Here is a 19,052-nt window from a genome sequence, read left to right as displayed (position 1 = left end):
GGAGCTTGGTCCAAGGGGCCCAGCCTGGGTGTCTATACATTGAGTAGAGCTGTCTGCAGTGCTGGGCTGAGGCCAAGCTCAACACACCCCCAGCCCCACCAGCTGCCCCAGCCTTCCATAGCCATCCTGCTTTCCCTGCCTGGCTGGGAAGGGGGTGGGGGTTGTGGGAGTTGTCTGTTGGTTAACCCTCTGGCGGCCAAGGGGAATGAAAGAGTCCAGGAGGAATGTGTCTCTGTCTGTTTCCTAGACAGGTGATCTCATCAGACCAAGTCTAGAATGGCAGGCCCAGAGCCTTCCTCCAATGGTGACTTTACGGGGAGTGCAAATATATTTCAGGGATAATTAGAAAAGTTGTTTGGATGGTCGGGAGCTTTTATTGACTCTTTCTTTTAGCTCAAAGATTTAAGATTTCATTGAACAGGATGCAAAGGGGACTTTGCTTACAACTCACCTTATGGCCTCCCCCACTTGGCTTCTCCCTCTGAGATGCGGGGAGCTATGCTGTTTGTCTTATTCCCCTGCCCAGATGCATGATTGCCTCATGAGAGCTTTCTCTGGCACCTGGGCTGAAGCATGTCTAGTGCATAGAGCCTGCTCCCAGGGAAGGCTCTAGAGACGGGGGATTCTCATCTTCCTCCACCTCTGCCACGATCAGCATCATATGACTCTTGCCCATTTATGTTCGAATGCTGGGGAGAAATGGCTCAAGGCTGGACCTCTCAGAACTCAAAACCTCAGAAGGACTTTGTAATTTGAATAGGCTGAGGAAGAATTTGTTGTCGATCAGGAGCTGGACATTTCTTAAATTTTTAAGGGAATTTATTGCCAGTGAAACCCTGAACTTGCCATAGAACAGCCTGCGTTTAACCCCTGAGGCCCCTGAACTTGCCCGATCTGGAAGTAGGTTGCTAACTCTTGGCTGAGGTAGCCCTTCAAAGGAGCTCTTCCCAGAGTGGCTGAAGAGTAGGACCAGGGCCCCCCCACCGCCCCAGAGAGCAGGACCTGTCCTCCGCATTTAGTGTTTATCCTGCCTCCTGAGGTCCAGGCCCTGGGCTGCCTGAGGGGAGAGAAACAGGCTCTGAGAGACAGAGATGGGGTTCCTGTCCTGCCTTTGGCATTTCCCTAAGATGTGTAACTTCAGATTACTCACTATCCCCTCTGAGCCCCAATTGTTTAATCAGCTGAGGAATAGGGATAACAATGTAAGGCTTCCCTCCTTTGGGTTCTGTGAAGCTGCAATGGGAAACAGTCTGTGTATATAAAGAGCAATGTGCAAACGTCAGAGATGATTATTTATAGCATTATTCTTAGGAGAGGCAGAGAACTCTTGGAGTCCTGGGTTTGAGCCCCAGTTCCCCGTGGAAGTTCCTGCAGCCCACAGCTTTCTCCCTGGAGGAGTAAAGGAGAAGCGACCCTTGGGGTATGAATTGCCTGCTCCTCCAAGCCACCGTGCTTTAGCTCAAGCCTGATGGTTAGAGAAACCCTGGTCAACCCACAAATACCAGTCCCAGGGCCAGATCATGCTACCCTGCCCCATCCCTTACTTGCCATCCTTCCTGACTCTCCTGTGCCTGCAATTTCCCTCTGATGGGGCTGGGGGACCTCTGCTCTCCTGCGTAAGGTGCTGAGGCCTGGAGGCCTCAGTGTTCTCTGACTTAGTTTGTCATTTGCCTTATCCTTCTTTGGGATGGAGCTGCAGAGCCTGACAGAAACCTGCTTCCTCCTTCCTAGGTGTGGCAAGAACTTTGTTTATGGTAATGATACGTCGCATTTATAGAGCGTGGCTTCCTCTAGAAGTCCAGAGCTCTTGTCCTTCAGCGCTCACTCCCATCGCTCTGCAGGCACGGGCTGAGCAAAAGGATCACGGTAACTTTATGACGAAGCCTTGGAGCTGTTCAGTGACTTGCCTTAGGTCGCAGCCAGCAAGTGGCAGAGCCAGGATTTGAGTTTCAGAGTCGGCGCTGCCTCTGGGGTTAGTTGCAAGGTCCCTCGACTCTCAGTTGGGGAATTTGTGGTCCACTTGCTCAGGGCCTAAAGGGTGAGGATGGATGCCTGCTCTCCTGGCTTTGGTGGAGGTTGACTCCAAGGTAACCTTGGGTCTTGTGGTCCCTGAAGGTCAGTGAGCGTGAGGAGGTAGGAGGCGGTCATCTTGTGACCGCCCAGCATGGGCATGAATATGGAACAGGCACCTTGGATGAACACTAGGTTAATCCCGTGTCCCCTTCAGCAGTGTGTCCCAAAAGGGCGGGCTCTGGCAGACTCCCCTGATTGGCCACTTGGCCTGAGGTGGAGCCGGCCCCTGGCACTCCTCCCCTCAGGAGGCAGGTGGGTCAGTCCGCTGTCTCTCTCCAGGAGCAGGCTGCCAGGAGGTAGGAGAGGACCATGGGGCCACGAGGTGTGTCCGAGAGCTGGCTCCTGCACCCCCGTCCTGGGCCAGTGAGGCAGGGAGCTCTCTCTGAGCAAACTGGGCTGGGAATGGCCGCTGGGACCATGGAGGCCAGGGCTGCGGGAGTGGGGTGGGCAGTTGGCTGACCCATGGCTCTGGTTATGTGGTCCTGGGGGTCTCTGGAACCTTCCCCACCCCATCTCTCTCGCCTCCCTCTTTACCGCTGCTTTCTTTCTCCCTTGCTCTCTTCTTCTCTTCTCTCTCTTGTACTCAGTTATTTCCTTGGCAGATCTGAGCTCTGGAATGTGCCAGTTCTGGTGCTCACCCCTCTACTTCCTCCCTTCTAAAGGCTTCTGCAGACACCCCGTCGTACCTGTGCAGTTCCTTTCCCTTCTGAATTCTGCGTCCCCTCTCCCTCAGTCTTGTCTCCTCTCCCAGGAGCTCTGCGAGCTGCAGCAGCAGGAAGTGGTAGGGGAGGACCAGCCTGGGCGGTGCCAGCTGTTTGCCCAGGGTGGGGTTGGCCACAGCCTGGGTCCCTGGGCCAGGCCAGAGTGTGGGCTTGGGCGCTCAGCTCTGCTGCGGCCTGTCCTCCCCACTCTTTCTGCCTTCTCCCTTCTCCCTCCTCTGCTTCCCCATAATGGAAGCGGAAAGGCAGCTCAGCATTTGATCCGGCCGCTGCAGATGCTCCTTCGAGGGATGCCAGTTCTTTTTCAACCCCCAGGGTAGTGAGAGGCTAAATTCAGTATGGGACTGGGAAAGCTGGGAAAGCTCTTCGTTTTCAGCTCTGAGTCAGGATGGTCTGAGGGAAAGCCGGAGTGTGGCATTCCACCTCCAAAGATTTGATTTGGCTCCACTGCTGTCTCGTGGTGGGACCTTGGGAGGGTTGCTTTCTCTTCCGTAGCACTAGCTCTACCTCTGTCAAAGGCCTGAGGGGGTCCAGCTGTAGAAAGTGAGGTGTAAGTTGTTGCAGTGCTAGTACTGGGAAGGGGAAGGCAGTCTGGGGGGTCCTCTCCCATCATGTTCTTAAGGGTGGGAGAACAGAGGTCAGAGCCAGTGGCCTGGCCACTTTGGAGGAGTTTATTGCACTGTGCTTATATCACCACAGTGATGATCATGGAGAGTCTGATTTTTACTTAAAAAAAACTTTTTTATCATAGAAAACTGCAAACATAGACAAAAATAGAATAGTGTAGTAGCCGTCATGCACTCAAGCTTCAGTAGTTTTGTTTTGTTTTTATTAAGCTTCAGTAGTTTTGTTTTGTGTCATCTTATGGCCCATCTTGTCTTAGGTACACTCCCAATCCTTTCTACCCTCTGATTATTTTGAAGCAAATTCTAGACAGCTTATCATTTCATCTCTAAACATAGGGATTCTTTAAAAAAATCATTATCACACCTAAACAAAATGAACAATTCCTTAATATAATGAAATATCCAGTTAGTATTAATATTTCTCTGATTATTGTAAAAATTTATTTTCTAGTTTTCTTTTTAATTTGGCTCCGAATAAGTCCAAGTATTGTGATTGATTGCTACAGCTCTTAAGTCACTCTTAATCTATAGGTATTCTTTTTCTTTCTCTTGCAATGTTTTGCTGAAGAAACTGGGTCATTGGTCTTGTAGAGTTTCTCACATTCTCGATTTGGCTGACTGCATCCTCGTCATGTCATTTAACATGTTCCAAACTTGGAACATGTTAGGGCTTGGTCAAACTCAGGTTCCTTTAATTTATTTATTGGAGGGGCAAGGATCCCTTGGTTGTGGTGTGTACATCTGTCAGGAGACACACAATGTCTGGTTCTCTCCCCTTTTGTGATATTAGTAGCCTTGATGATCATTGCCTGGATTCATTCATTCATTACAGGCTAATTGCCTATTAATGACTCTCTCTAATTAGACGTTGCTTCTTTCATCCCACAGTAAGTGATCTCTTACTTTGGAAAGAAGCCTCCTTCTTTGGGAGGTGTTGCTGTGGAGGCTGAGACCACATGGCAACAGGGTGGCCCACTCCCACCCGTTCTGGTGTCTCTGTGGATTGGTAAGGCAGGTGTCTTATAAATGCCAGGTTGGGAGTCTTGGAAAGAGTCCTTTGCATCTCTACAGTGTTCAGTCGGATTTCAGGTTTTTGTTTTGATGGAGGGAGTGAAAGCCCGGGATACTCCGAATAATTTTTCCAATTAGCTTTGATTTACAGTTCAGCCGTATTGAATCAGATTAATGCTCAGACACAAACCTTCCCTGACTATCTCCTATACCCACCCCCTAGCTCATACTACTATCTACATACTACTACTCATACCTGATAACTCTATATTTGTATAATAGTTGATAGTTTGCAAAGCACACACACACACACACACACACACACACACACACACACACACACGAGATGGAGGCGTTGAGGTCAGCTTGCTTGAGTGTGGATTTTGATCCAACTTTCTAACTGCTTGGCCTTAGACAAATTAGCTAACTTCTCTCTGCATCAGTGTCTCCACCTACCTTACAGGGTAGTTATGGATATTAAATGAGATAATGTAAACAAAGAGCTTAGCACAGTGCCCAACACATAGTAGGTGCTCAGTAAGTGTTAGCCATTGTTATTTTGAATGATCTGCTCAGAGCAATCCAGTATCTAGCTGTGAGATCTGCAGACACTGTACAAGAACAGAGCAGCAGCAGACAACTGAAAGCTGACCGTATATCACAGATGTAGGATTGTATGCTAGCTGTTCCAGGAGCCACCGATAAGGAGGTCCAAGCAGCATTTGATAGCAGTTTCGTTTCTTTTCAGCTTAGCCAGAGTCATCAGAAAGTGGCCCAGGGCTTCAGCCAAAATTTTAAGGATGATGAAGTTGTATCCAGAGAAATCAGGGACCTTGCTCTCAGAAACACGTGCCTCAAATGGGGAAAACAATCCAGCCACCCTGGCTCCCTGATACCTGCTCTGTCCCTTCCTTAGGAATGGGAGCAAGCAGGGAGGGAGTGGGAGGCCGTGGGGTTTGGCTTAGACTTGCTCTTGTATTTTTCCCTTTTGGAGGCCTGGCTGTTTCTTGCCCTTGAGGAGGCCCCCTGAGGCCTTGGGCCTAGAGAGCCAGGTGGACGCTCCTCCTCCCCGGGAGCTTGCAGTCCCCTGGGGCCTGGCACAGCTGCTTGCCCATCTGCCCATGCAGATCAGAGATGGAAATCTGCAGTTAGACAATTAGACACAACAACCTGCCTGGGCAGAGGAGGAAGCCTACTTACGAGGTGCCAATCAAGTGTGGGACTTCCAGTGCTCTCCTTGGCCTAAGTGGGCCAGAGACTTCAGGCCGAGAAGGGCTCTGGCAATGGGACTCATGGAAAAAGAGGAGACTGGCAGGCACCAAGCTCCTTTGCTCTGTATGAGCTCTTTATCACTGGCTGGTTCCTATAACTCTTCAAGTGCTGGGCAGTATAGACAATAGGACACCATTTGTGGGCCTTGAGAGAAACAGAGAAAGGAATGGAGCTGAGATGAATAGGAAGTGAGGCCTCAATGGGAAGGACAGGTAGGAAGGCTGGGCAAACAGTAAGCATTGCACTGCTTTCTTAGGCATCAAAAAAGGAAGACTGGAACATAATGAACAAAATAAATTATTACATTTCTGTTTCACTGGCTCCTGCCTATTATATCCTTGAGCTAGTTCTTTTGCTGGGAGCTCAGTCTTGTGACTCAAGCATGTGAGCAGAGAGTGGCAGAGTTTCCATCCCAGGCAGAAGAGAAAGGGGGAAGGGAGAGACTGGGGCAAGGCAGAAACCCAAGTAGCTGCTTTGTCCATAATTTCAGACTACAGAGGCTGCTGTTTGGAGCTGGCTTCTGCCTGGACCAACTCTAAGCAGAGGGCCCCAGGGTCTGGGCAGTAAGCAGAGTTCAAGGGCACAGAGCCATGAACATTTGGATCATAGAGCTGGAATGAGGATGCTGGGGGCCAGTGGACACTGAGTGAGGTCGGATTAAACTTTCCCCCAGAGTCCTAATGCCTAACTCTGTGCTGGTACACAGAAGGCACTCATGAAATATGAATTGAGTGAATGAGTGGATGAATAAATGAATGAATGGACCAGTTAAGGAGAAGGAAAAGGGGTTTGACTACATTTCTCCTTAGACCCTTTAAAAATTCTCTCGCTTGATCCTTAGGGTTTGGACTTAGGTCTCAAAATGGTTGTTTGTTGGGAATGTGTTGTAAATCGGGGCAAAGCTTGATTATCTATCCCACAGAGCACTGCTTTGTGAATTAACCAAGATTTGGGCTTTCTTCTTTCCCTTTTATCTCCACATCTCCGCATGTGCTCACTTGGGTGGGTCCGTGGGGACACAGAGTGGGACAGCCATACTTAGAACCTTAGAGTGAGAGCTGGGAAAAATCTGTAGCTTTCAGCTCCCTGAGTCCTCCATCCCTCCTTGGGTTCTGAGTCTGGGTCTCAATTGCCTGTTTCTTTCCCAGTGCTTTGCACATAGTGGGTACTGATAGGACATTTGCTGAATAAAGAAATACTAAGTTGGCAGAGGCAGGAGGGAGAAGCCTTCTCCATCCTAACTTCTTAGGCCCTCTTCCTTCTTCCCGGCCTTATAATGGGGCAGACTGCCTTTAAGGGACAGAGGAGGTAAGTATCCAATCATGCCCTCTGGTCTCCATGAACTCAGGGGCCCAGTTTGAGCCTGGGCTCTGTTTCAGCTGGCAGAAGGGGCATGGAACTGGAGGCTGCCCTCGGCCCTAGAGAAAGTCGGCTACAGCAGGACTGGACACGTCGAGTGCTCAGCAGCCTGTCCTACAAAGCAGCTTAGGAGAAAATTAAATGGATTCAAGCCAGGGGAAACTCAGCTCACAGCACTGGACTCATTAGGTAGGGCACTGGGCAGGGTGAGGAACGGGGGGCACTGCCCTTTTTTGTGCTCTGTCCAGTCTGTAAGTTAATGACAGCTCAGCTGTACTTGGCATTGGCAGCCTGAAAATGGCTGTTATTGCCTCTCCCCATGCCCATTCTTGAATCTCTTGCTTGCCCTGGCCACTGAGATCTTTGTAGGATGAAGTGACCTCTGGGGAAAGCTAGGAAGCAGAGTCCTGCTCTATGGCATCCTCCTGGGTTTTCTTGCAGGCTACCCTAAGAAATCACCAAGAAGGAACTTTTTCAGGCCTCAGGGTCCTGAGCAACCTCAGTCATTTTCTAGCAGATTTTGTCCTCAAGTTTAGAAGGCAAACTTAGCCAGATCTTCTAGAGGACCTAAGGCCCAGCGAGGCCAGCATGTGCCCAAAGGCTCCCTGGGAGGCATCTGGGCACTTGGCACCAAGTGCAACCCTGGGACCCAAGCTCTCAATATTTCTGAGCATCAGAATTCCATGGGGTGCCAAACCAGAGGCTTTTTAAACATGTGAGCCCTTCTTTAGGGTGACCAGTTGTCCCGATATGTCTATGTTTTAGCACCAAAAGTCCTACATTCTGGGAACCCTTTTTTGTTGGGCAAACTGGAACAGTTGGCCACCAATCCCTGGGGATTCTCTGTGCCAGCCCTCTAACCCCAGTTTGCATTTCTCTGCATTGCTTAAATCACGGGGAACATTTCTTCCCGCCATTCAGCTTCTGTGGGCTGATCCTAGAGATCTGAAGGCACAGATAACTGGGCAGAGATGTCACCTACCCAAGGTGCATGAGGCACTTCATCCCCATTTCTCAGGAGCTTTAAGACAATCAGAATAGTTGCTCCTCTCTCTGCAACTGGAGCAACTGAAGCACAGCCTGGAGGTGGCTCCTGCCTGTCTGTCGCCAAGAGCTCTGACCAGATCTCACGTTTCTGCATCTCTTCTCCTCTAAATAACTTCAAGCATCCTCTGGTCCCTGGTCTTCTGTACCCTAACATGGTCCCTAGGCCAAAGGATGAAGACATGTACAGGTGACACAATACCCTCTTAATAACTGGAGAAGCTGAAGTCTATGGAAGGTTTAATAAGCTTTTGGCCCAAGATCACACAGAAGCACTAAGATCAGAATCAACGTATAATTCAGCACCTTTAGGCACAAATCTTCAGCTTTTGTGATTTCTGCAATAGTCTCTCCTGCTTCAAATCAATTCTTCTGAATCGTATCCCTCCCAGTTAAGATTTCGTCGGAGAAACTCGGCCTCAGAGAAGATTATTTCTACATTCTCTATCTTTGGCCCCTGTCCCTGTCTTGTTGGTGGTGAGACTTTTCCTGTCTAAGTGTCAGCCTCCTTTCTGATGGGGGCCAAAAATAGCCAGAGCTGGAGTTGCCTAGCCCCGTCCTTCCCATCCCCTTCCATAAAGGGGTTATTCACTGAGGCCCCTCTCTTTATCCTATTTATAAATCTTTCCAGCATGTCTTTGTCCCAGTGACAGACACTGCTCTACCCTCCTTAACCCTGCCCTCTCCTTCAGCCTTGGTTGAAATGCTAGAAATTTCCTTCTATCCTCTGTTCTTCACAATTCATAGCCCTGACTCTTACCAGGCCTGTTTGACAATCAAGTCAGAGAGAAGAGCTGCTCTTTTGGGGACAGGCCCCCGGGTCACGGCAGGACTCTGGGAAGTAGACACTGGAGAGGACTCATGAAGTCCTTGTGCAGCTGAAACACCCCCACTCCCCGCACCCGCCCCTGCCCCGGGCTGGATTTTCATTACACTTCATTACAGCCAGGGGTGACTCATGCGGAACCTTGGGGCCCAGGGCAGAAGTGTGACTTCAGTCTTCACTCAGCACTCATCAGAACACTCATTCAGTGTGCTTGTAATGGGAATTGAGTGATTATAATGGATGGCAGGAGCATATGACCTGCACTTGGCTAACGTGGTCAAGAGCACAGCTCTGGAGTCAGTCTGCCCAGGTTCCATCCAAGTCCTGCCACTCTGGGTATTTAACCTCATTTTGTCTCATCTGTAAAAGGGAGATGATAATAGCCATCTCAAAAGATTGCTGTGAAGATGAAATGAGTTGCATTTAGGATTATGCCTGACACAAAGTATGCACTCAAATAGCTATTATTATTAGCTAGCTCATACCCTCTGCCATTTGCCTCTCTAGTAAGTTGTTCATTCATTTGACAAATATGTATTGAGTGCCTATTATGTACCAGGAATACAAGGATAAACTTGTTCAAAGTTTCCTGTTACACGAGCATTTTCTAAGGCCATCTATTTTTGCTTTAGCCTCTTTCTTCCTCAGGATCTATTGGCAGCAACTGCAACTGAGGTTGAGAAATGGGTCATCACTCAGGTCCCATGTAGCTCTTGATGACCCTAGTCTGCATGGTGTGGGGCAGGGTTTTGTGCATAGGTCACTCTCCTTGGGAGTCAAAGGACCTGAATTCTGTTAAAGACCTGGCTGGTAACCAGGTCATATCATACAAGTGACCTTGAACAGGTCACTTCATCTTCCTGGGCTTCAGTGTCCCCATCTTTCAAATGGAATAATAACGTCTTCCAGCCTTACCTTGTATGGGTGCTGTGCCGATAAAATGAGATAATGGATGCAAAAGCACCTTGCAAAAGTAAAGTTCTTTGTAAATGACAGGTGCTAGGATGACAAAGAGGGAACAGTTTCCAGAGAACTCCCAATCTAAGTGCGGAGGTGGGCCTCCCCCAGGAAAGGGCCTGAAGGTAATTAACATGAGTGCAAGAAGCTCCTTGAGGGCACTGAATGTCCAGTGCCTAGCAGAGTGCTTGGCACATAGTAGACACACAATAAATACCTGGCACATAGTTGTAGGCCTTTAGTAAACGTTTGTCAAATGAATGACTATAACGAATTGCTCTGTCCAGCGTAGTTGCAGGGAGGATATTAAGTTCTGAGGAAATGCAAAGCGAAGTCAAGATCACTGTTGGGTGTGGTCTATCAGGACAATGCTAGGACTAAAGTCATACAATTTAGAGCCTTGAGTTAATACATCATTATTAACTCCTTAAAAAAAAAGGAAGTCTGGGCACACACAGGTGCTCATTTATTTGCATATTTAAACTGGGCAGCATGAGACTTAGGGCGAGGGGTGGTCAGACTGACCTGAGGTCCTGTCTAAGCTCTGCTGCCTACTGTGTGACTTGAGCAGGTTTTTCAACCTATTGGGACCATCCTGGAAGAGGTGATTTAGATTTAGGATGGGAAGAAGGAGAAGAACTTGCATCAGTAAAATGACACTCCATGAGACAGGAAGGGCATTTGCAAAGTCCCCAGGGCCAGTTAGCTTGGTTTGAGTTGGTGGAGGGAGGGTGGTCACAGAAGAAAGGATTAAAAGGAGTGTTGTAAAAGGGTGTTGGGGAAGAGCCCTTGAAGCCCAGGCAGAGGAGTTGACATAGGCAGTAGCCACAGCTGGGTTTTGAGAGAGAAAAATGCTTGGTAGGGGAATGTGGAAGAGCACGTTTGAGAAGTTGATTGTGGCTGGTGGGGGAGCAGACCACAGGAGGCCCGTTATCTGCTGTTTCCCCATTAAGGACAGAATCCCAGTGGTTGATAGCTCTGGATAACAGGGACAGTGGTTGGGGCTGCAGGGGCCTGGGACCACCTGCCGAGCAGCTGCTAATGACACTTTGAAGATGGCAAAAGCTGGATGGCAGCCCTCTGCCATGCAATTTCACTGGCTTCTCCCAGGCAGAGTGGGGAGCTGGCCTGGCTTTTTAGTTTTGGGAACGTCTGTTGCAATGGGAAAGGAAGGGAATAGAGAATTTCGGAGGCTGCCTGGGCAGCTAGGACTAAAGTCATACAGTTTAGAGCCTTGAGTTAATACATCATTATTTCCTCCTTTTTAAAAAAGAAGTCTGGGCACACACAGGTGCTCATTTGTTCACATATTTAAACTGGGTGGCATGAGACTAAGGGCAAGTGATGGTCAGACCAACTGGAGGTCCTGCCTAAGCTCTGCTGCCTGCTGTGTGACCTCGAGCAGGTTTCTCAGCCTCTCTGGGCACCACTTTTCTCATCTACAAAGGCCTTCGTCAGAGAGTTAATTTGAGGATTATAAAAAATTGTGTGTCTAAAGTACTGAGAGCTTCACTACATAGTAGTATGTAGTAAAGTTCTCAGGAAGTGGTCATGGTTTATGTTTTTAGTGTCTTCTTCCCAATATCCTTTCGTCTCCTGCTAAGGGAGAGGAGGCAGAGCAGGTACTGCAGAGCCCCAGGGGCAGCTCCTGGCACCTGCTTTTCCTGACTCTGCTGTAGGCTGGGCTCTGTGCCTGCACTGTCCTATGCACTGGGGACACCAGCCGTGAGACTGCCTTTCTCTCCTCTGTATCCTGGTACCTCACAGTGCCTGGCACAGGGCAGACATTTACTAAATGTTTGTTGGATGGAAGGTGAATTTGACATGGTCCTTTAAAGTTCAAAGTCTATCAGGGGAGACAGACTTATAAACAAAGAATTGAGAAAAATAAGACTAGATGCACAGAGGGCTTAGCAAACACAGAGGAATGAAGACTGCCTGAATGGAAGTCAGGAGTGGCTGTAGGGGGCAGGTTTGGGCTCCACCTTAAAGTATGGGTGTGTGGGTGGAAGGGGTGCAGCTCAGGCAGAAGGAACAGCATGCCTGGAGGTTGAGATTCACGAGGCAGCATGGGAACTGGAAATACATCAGCATGGTTGGGGCTGAAGCACAGAGAACATTTCAGGAATCTCAGGGTAGGAGGCCAGAAGGTGATGTGGCTTGTGAAGAGCTTTGGCAGCTCTACCCAGGAGAGTGGGTTTAATCCTTTAAGGGTTTGAGCAGGCATGAATCACAGTTTGCTTCCTCTTTTCTCCTTGCCCCTGTCCTTATGGCCCTGCACAGATGAGTTACCTGAGGATCAGAGAGGCTTGTGGCCTGCCTGAGAGCACACAGCACATTAGCTGTAGGGTCAGAATGAGAGCTCAGTGCCTTGGCTTCCACTAACTGTTGCTTTATATAGTGGACTGTCGTTGTGGATGCTCCCGAGGACCATCAGGGCAGCCGTGGCCTCCAGCTAACACTATGCAACACTCTGCCTTGCAGCAGCTGCCTTGTCCATTCAGAGAGCCCGGTGCGATTGAGCCCGGACCTCCCTCCCCCGCCCAGTTCTCTGGCACAAAGGAGAAGCCACAAGATCCGCTGGAATACCTTCCTGCTTCATTTCCAGGTGCCTGGCTGCCTGGCATGTGCCAGATTTGGCTTGAGGACTTGTTTTTCAAAAGAGATTGGGCAGGATTTGCAGAGTGTGATGGCGTTATTCAGGATTTTTTGGAGAAAGCCAAGAACCCCTTCTGCCCTCACCTGCCCCTACCTATTCTAGAGATCTAGTCCCCAGAGTTTGCCTTCAGGGCCAGTGTGCCTTGCAGATAGGAGGTCTCCACAAACACATATGGAGTGAGCAATGGACCACATGGGAAGGGGCTGGGGACCTGGTACTTTCCAGAAAAGGAGGAGGAGCAGTGGGGGCCTCACAGGAGCTCAGGCTGAGCAAAAAGTCTCCTTATCTCCTCACCCCAGGGAAATTCCAGAGAGAAGCCAGCTTGTTAAGTTATGGTTTCCAGTTGTTTTCCTGAGTCATGCAGGAGCCAAGCCTGTTCAGGAGCCCCCTTCCCACAGAAGCCGCCCCTCCCTCCTGCCTCAGGGAGGTGGGCTGGGTGTTTGTGGGGAATCCAGCTGGAGGAATGTGGCTTCTTCCTCAGGTTCCTGTGGCACCAGCTCCTCACCTGGGGAGCACCCCCAAAAGCTCACCCCACTTCTGGGGCTGGGCGTCCAGTGGAGGGGCCTCCCCGGCCTATGTTGCAGGTCCCCATTCCCCTGAATCCATCCCCATCAACCAGGACAGGAATGAGCCCCCATGTAACAGGCAGGAACGACAAGGCATGGGAGGCAGTGCAGCGTGGGAGCATCCGAGAAGAAGCGGCAACGGGCTCTGCTCACTTTCTGGAGGCTCTGCTTCACTTTCTGGAGGTGAGAAGGAAGGACAATGGTGTCCTGGGAAACTGCCGGGCCTCCCTGGCAGCTGAAGGCCACCCCCTTATAAGTGCTCCTTAATTATGTCCTGGACAGGCTCTGGGGGGTGCAGCCTGTGTCTGTGCGTCCCCGTGAGACTTAGATCAGCCGAGGGCCATGTGCCATGGTCCAGTCCCACTGGCTTGAGGAGACATTATCTCCTGGTACCTGCTCACCCATCCTTCCCCCCTCACTCCTGCCTGGCTTCCTGCTTGCTCCCCCATCTTTCCTTTCTCCCTCCTCAGCCCTCCCTCCCCCTTCCATTTCTCTCTTCTCCCCCCTCCCTCTTTATCCATTCCACTTTCCCTGCCTTCCTGCCCTTTCCTCCCCAGACGTTTATTGAGAAATCACTACATGCCAGATACCAGGAACACGAAGATGAATAAGGCATGGTCACTGCCCTCGAGGAACTGGGGGAGACAGATACGTAAACAGATCATCGCAATATGGGATGAAGTCGTGGCTCAGAAATGCCTGTGCAGGAGAGGGAGCACTCACTTCTGTTGGGCTGGGAATGGGGGATTGCTGGAGGAAGAGCAGTTCCTACCAGTTCCAAAAGGAGCCTGGCCTTGCTGGGACCTGCCCTCACTTATATTCACAAAGTCTGTGACCAGGAGCAAGTCCCTTAACATCTCTGGATCTCAGTTTTCCTATTTTTTTGTTTGTTTGTTTGTTTAGAGTGTTTGAGGCTTACTACAGAATGAAAAGACACAAACAAAATCATGGGTTTGGCCTAGTAGGAGGCAATGTTAGCCAATTCTCACTGGAGAGGATGGTGAACAAGGATGCTGGGAATTTCAGAGGAAATGGTCCATGAAGCTGGTGGGAGAGAAGCGGCCGCTTCTCCTCTGGCTCTGTGGAGGACCGTGGGCGGACCCTGGGAATGAAGAGGCTTCATTCAAAATTACAGTTGTGTTGTGTTCTTTTTTTTTTTTTTTTTAATTTTATAGCTACTTTATTTATTTATTTATTTATTTTTGGCTGTGTTGGGTCTTCAGTTCGTGCGAGGGCTTTCTCTGGTTACGGCAAGTGGGGGCCACTCTTCATCGCGGTACGGGGACCGCTCTTCATCACGGTGCGCGGGCCTTTCACTATCGCGGCCCCTCCCGTTGCGGGGCACAGGCTCCAGACGCGCAGGCTCAGCAGCTGTGGCTCACGGACCCAGCTGCTCCGTGGCATGTGGGATCTTCCCAGACCAGGGCTCGAACCCGTGTCCCCTGCATTAGCAGGCAGATTCTCAACCACTGCGCCACCAGGGAAGCCCGTGTTGTGTTCTTTTCTCTCTTCTTTCTTCCCACCAGAAGTATCAGCTGGGTTTGATGAAGCCCATGGTTGGTTCCAGAGATAAACTGCTCAGATTGAGTACTTAACACATATGGTTACGAGCCCTGTTAACCAACTTCATTTCCTCCAACTATTGTAGTAGAACTCTCTGAACTCTATGATGGGACCCTGGGGGTACTGTTTCCTGAACTCAAGCCATTAGAAAATTAAATTGCTTGGCCTCGAGGTGAGTGCAGATGAAGCACCCCTCTCACGAAGGGGGCAGCCTCCTCGGTGGCAGAAACTTTTTATGTCTGGCTTCCCTTTCACTTGTGAGAAGGTGGCGTCAAAGTGAAGCAGACAGTGTAGTATAGTGGGTAAAAGTCCAGACTTGGGAGGTAGAGCTCAAATCCCGGCTCCACTACTGATGAGCTGTGGGGCACGTTAACCTCTCTGTGCTGTTTCCTCGCTTGTAAGACAGGAGCAGTAATACCTCCCCCATAGATTGTATTGAATTAAATGAGTTAATCTGGAAAGCACTTAGCATAGTGCTCTCAGACGCTTGTACTCACCCTGCTCAGGCTCTTGTTCCTCAGATTACCTAAGCCTCTTTCCCTAAAGCTATGTGTGCAAACACTCATGAAACCTATGAGACTTGGGAATCTGACTCTTAGCATGTATTGTCTTTGGAGAGACACTTCTTAGCTTTTCCCACAGCACTGGATTTCAGTCTTTCCCTCCACACTACAGAAAGATATTTACCATGTAAGCACACACACACACACACACACACACACACACACACACACACGTATGCATAAATACAGAAATTACACTTTTATATAGCACTTGTGCCAAACACCTTTCCAAACGCTTTATGTATATTAACTAATGTAATGCTCACAACAGCCTTATGAGCTGGACACTGTCAGGGTCCTCATTTTATTTTATTTTTTATTTATTTATTTTTGGCTGTGTTGGGTCTTCGTTTCTGTACGAGGGCCTTCTCCAGTTGCGGAGAGCGGGGGCCACTCTTCATCACGGTGCGTGGGCCTCTCACTGTCGCGGCCTCTCTTGTTGCGGAGCACAGGCTCCAGACGCGCAGGCTCCGTAGTTGTGGCTCACGGGCTTAGTTGCTCCGCGGCATGTGGGATCTTCCCAGACCAGGGCTCGAACCCCTGTCCCCTGCCTTGGCAGGCGGATTCTTAACCACTGCGCCACCAGGGAAGCCCCAGGGTCCTCTTTTTAAAGATGAACACACTGAAACATAGAAAGACAAGTGACTGAGTCAATACTCTAACACTGTGTGTGTGTTATGGGTTTGAAAAGTATCACAAAATAATACTCTTACCAAGTGCACACTGATATTTTCTATTCTGTTCCATTAAATTTTAAAAGTGCTGATCTTGATTTACTCAGTTGATTTCACAACCTGCTGATGAGTCGAAAATTAACATCATGAAAGTCACTGTCCTACAGAGTCTACTCAGAAAGAGAGGAGGGTAATGAGGGGAAACTTCTGAGGGGAAGGAGGACAAAGACATGGCAGCTTCGCGTGGCCTTTGTCTAGAAGTGGTGGAGCTCTTGCTGGGAGCGCTGGGGCTCTGAGACTGGGAAAGGGCCTTGTGGCTCCCAGATGGGGGCTCTCAAGAGAATGTGCTCCGACCCTTGGAGGTGGCTGGAGCAGGGCTCAGGATGTCGCTCTTGTTATCTTATCCCTTCCCAGACTCAGATCAGGGAAAGGCATCCCAACCTGGAGCCCAGGATACGGGCCTAACTGCTGAGGGCTTGAGGTACCTGGGCCTTGTCACGAGCAGATTGGTGTTCTATCAACAGTACCCTGTGTCTTGCTTTTAGGTTTAACTTTTTTTTTTTTTAGGAATTATTTATTTATTTTTGGCTGTGTTGGGTCTTCGTTTCTGTGCAAGGGCTTTCTCTAGTTGTGGCAAGCGGGGGCCACTCTTCATCGTGGTGCGTGGGCCTCTCACTATCATGGCCTCTCTTGTTGCGGAGCACAGGCTCCAGTCACGCAGGCTCAGTAGTTGTGGCTCATGGGCCCAGTTGCTCTGTGGCATGTGGGATCTTCCCAGACCAGGGCTCGAACCCCTGTTCCCTGCACTGGCAGGCAGATTCTCAACCACTGCACCACCAGGGAAGCCCTAGGTTTAACTTTTGAAACACTCTTATATTTATCAAGTTACTTTATGCTCACAAGAGCTAAATTGAGTGTAGGTTCCATTCCATTCCACAGGTGAAGGAAGAGAGTCAGGTTCACCCTCTCTTTTGGCCTCAGGTTTGTTCAATGGTTCTGCCAGGGCTCAGGGAAGCCTAGAATGCAGGCTTCGGGCTTCCAGTTCCAGTGATTTCAGCTGCAGATTATACGGTCGGTGGTGTGATTGAGTGTCAATCATGGAGATGTTTAAGGAAGTGGATACACAGAGGCTGTTTCACCCATCTGGGGTTCATCACCTGGCTCCTCTGTGCTTCAGCCCCAGTTGCCCCCGGTGAAATATAGCAGAGCGCCCCCCGCCCCTGGGTACCCTACGCAGAGGCCGGAGGCACGAGGAATAGGCCGTGCTCAGCTTCCGTCTGCCTGTGGTGTCATTCTTATCAGGGTGAGTTTGATATCTGTACTGACTTCACCAGGGGGGGACGGCTTAAATCCCAGCCAGTCGGATAAAGGTACCCAAAGACTGGGAGGCTAGAGAAGGTGGAAGCCAGGGGAAGCTGTGACCTTTTAGAAGGGACCTCCGTCTCTCTGGAACAGGTCAGCGGAGCCACCGCCCACTGGAGCAGGAGGAAGGACAAGATCAGCTCAGGAGGCCCTGCCAGCTCTGGGCAGCCCTGCCCCACAGGTCCGGCACTGGCATTAGGGACAAGGGACTGCTGGGGAGGTTGGGACCACTAGGCGGGCCTGCCGGGAGCATTTCTCCCGGGTCCCTATCCTAAGCGCCCTACAGCTGTCTTTCAGGGCAGCTGTCTCCCGGGCCTTGCTCGGGTTTCTGGTGGGGACTGTGCTCTCACACCCACTCCCACATCCTGTGTCAGGAAAGCCAGCCTCTCGCCCAGCCAGCGCCTCGTCTCCCCTCATCTGTCCCGGTGGTGCTTTTAGTAGTCTAAAAAGTTAGGAAAATATTTTTCAGAGCTGTGGTTGCTCCTGAAGGAGCCCGGCTTCCTGTTGCTGGGAGTGAGCCTTCAAAGATCATTTTATCTATCGATCAGTAAGAACGTATTTATTGAGCAGGAGCCACTTTGTGCCTGGTGGGGTTCACAGCCTGGCCCCCAACACTCCCCCAGCTCTAGTTAGTTATGAGGGGTAAACGAGGTCATAAATATGGAGCGGTAAACTCAATAGTGAAGACAGTACATGTTAGTTCCTGTCGCTATTCTTTCCTCCCGGGGTGACTGACCCCTGACCTAGTCCAGGGGCCGGTCTGCCCCACCTCTTTTCTGTGGCTCTCTTTCTGGGATGCCTGCCCTGGGTCTCTCAGGAGCTGTTGTCTCCATGCGGATGCCTCCCTGACCATCTCCCGACTCTGCCTTCATACTGCCCTCATCACAGGCTGTCTTTGAGGGGAGGGCAGTTTGGTGGGTTTGGTTTGTCCGTGTCCAGTACTAGATTGGGTGTTCCTTGAGCACAGGGACCCCCTCTCATCTTAGTCTCTAGCACTGTGGGTGCACAGGATGTCCATGTAATGAATGGCCATATATGCATGGGGGAGGGGGCTTTCTGTGGACTGGGGGTGCTTGGCAGAGGCTTTCTGGAAACGGTGGCATTGGAGTTCAGCCTTAAAGCAGTGTCCACCTGCCTCCCCTGGGAGATTTGGATTCAACAGGCAATCTGGGAATCCGTTTTTTAGAGAAATTCCTCAGGTTCTCAAACAATCAGTTTGGTTGAGATCTGTTACCTTAAAGGTTGGCTTGCTCTGGTGACTGGGGAGGAGTGGGGCATCCTGGTGGGAGGTGGGGCATGGCCAAAAGCGGAGATCCCTAAGGCTTTTTGGGGGAAATATTGGGAAGCTCTGGCTGGATTAGAAATTTTTTATGTGGAGCAGTGGAATAGGATGTTTGAAAGATGACTGGGGATGAACTGTGGTGAGCCTTAGGTGCCAAGACAAGGTGTTAGGCCTTTATGTAGCAGGCACGGGAGGGGGCAGCCACTGGAAATTTCTGAGCAAGAGAGTAACATGATGAAAACAGGCATTAAACCATACTCTACAGGGAGGAAATTGGCTGTATTTTTAAAGCACAAAGGCAGAGTCCTAAACTTCCTCTTATCACTCATTCCAAGTGCTTCTTGATGTCTAACCTAAATCTTTCTTGCTGCAAAGTACAGTTTGTCTCCTAGGAGTTGGAAAACACCTGGACAGAAAGAAAAGTCCTTCTCCCATTTCTGTCAGAAGAGAACCCACATATCTTGGTGGAACAAGTATGTGCGCCAGGGTCCTGGGC

The 19,052-nt window shown here is 50.0% G+C and overlaps 1 protein-coding gene across 5 annotated transcripts in view; it reads left to right on the top strand.

Moving 5' to 3' along the window:
- The window catches only part of PLEKHA6 (pleckstrin homology domain containing A6), a 136,317-nt gene that overhangs the window by 40,176 nt on the left and 77,089 nt on the right, over positions 1-19,052 (top strand). The gene's annotated exons all lie outside the window — the stretch shown is intronic.

Source organism: Balaenoptera acutorostrata, chromosome 1 (assembly GCF_949987535.1).
Source record: "Balaenoptera acutorostrata chromosome 1, mBalAcu1.1, whole genome shotgun sequence".
Taxonomy (NCBI): Eukaryota; Metazoa; Chordata; class Mammalia; order Artiodactyla; family Balaenopteridae; genus Balaenoptera; species Balaenoptera acutorostrata.
This window is presented reverse-complemented; position numbering and strand designations above follow the sequence as displayed.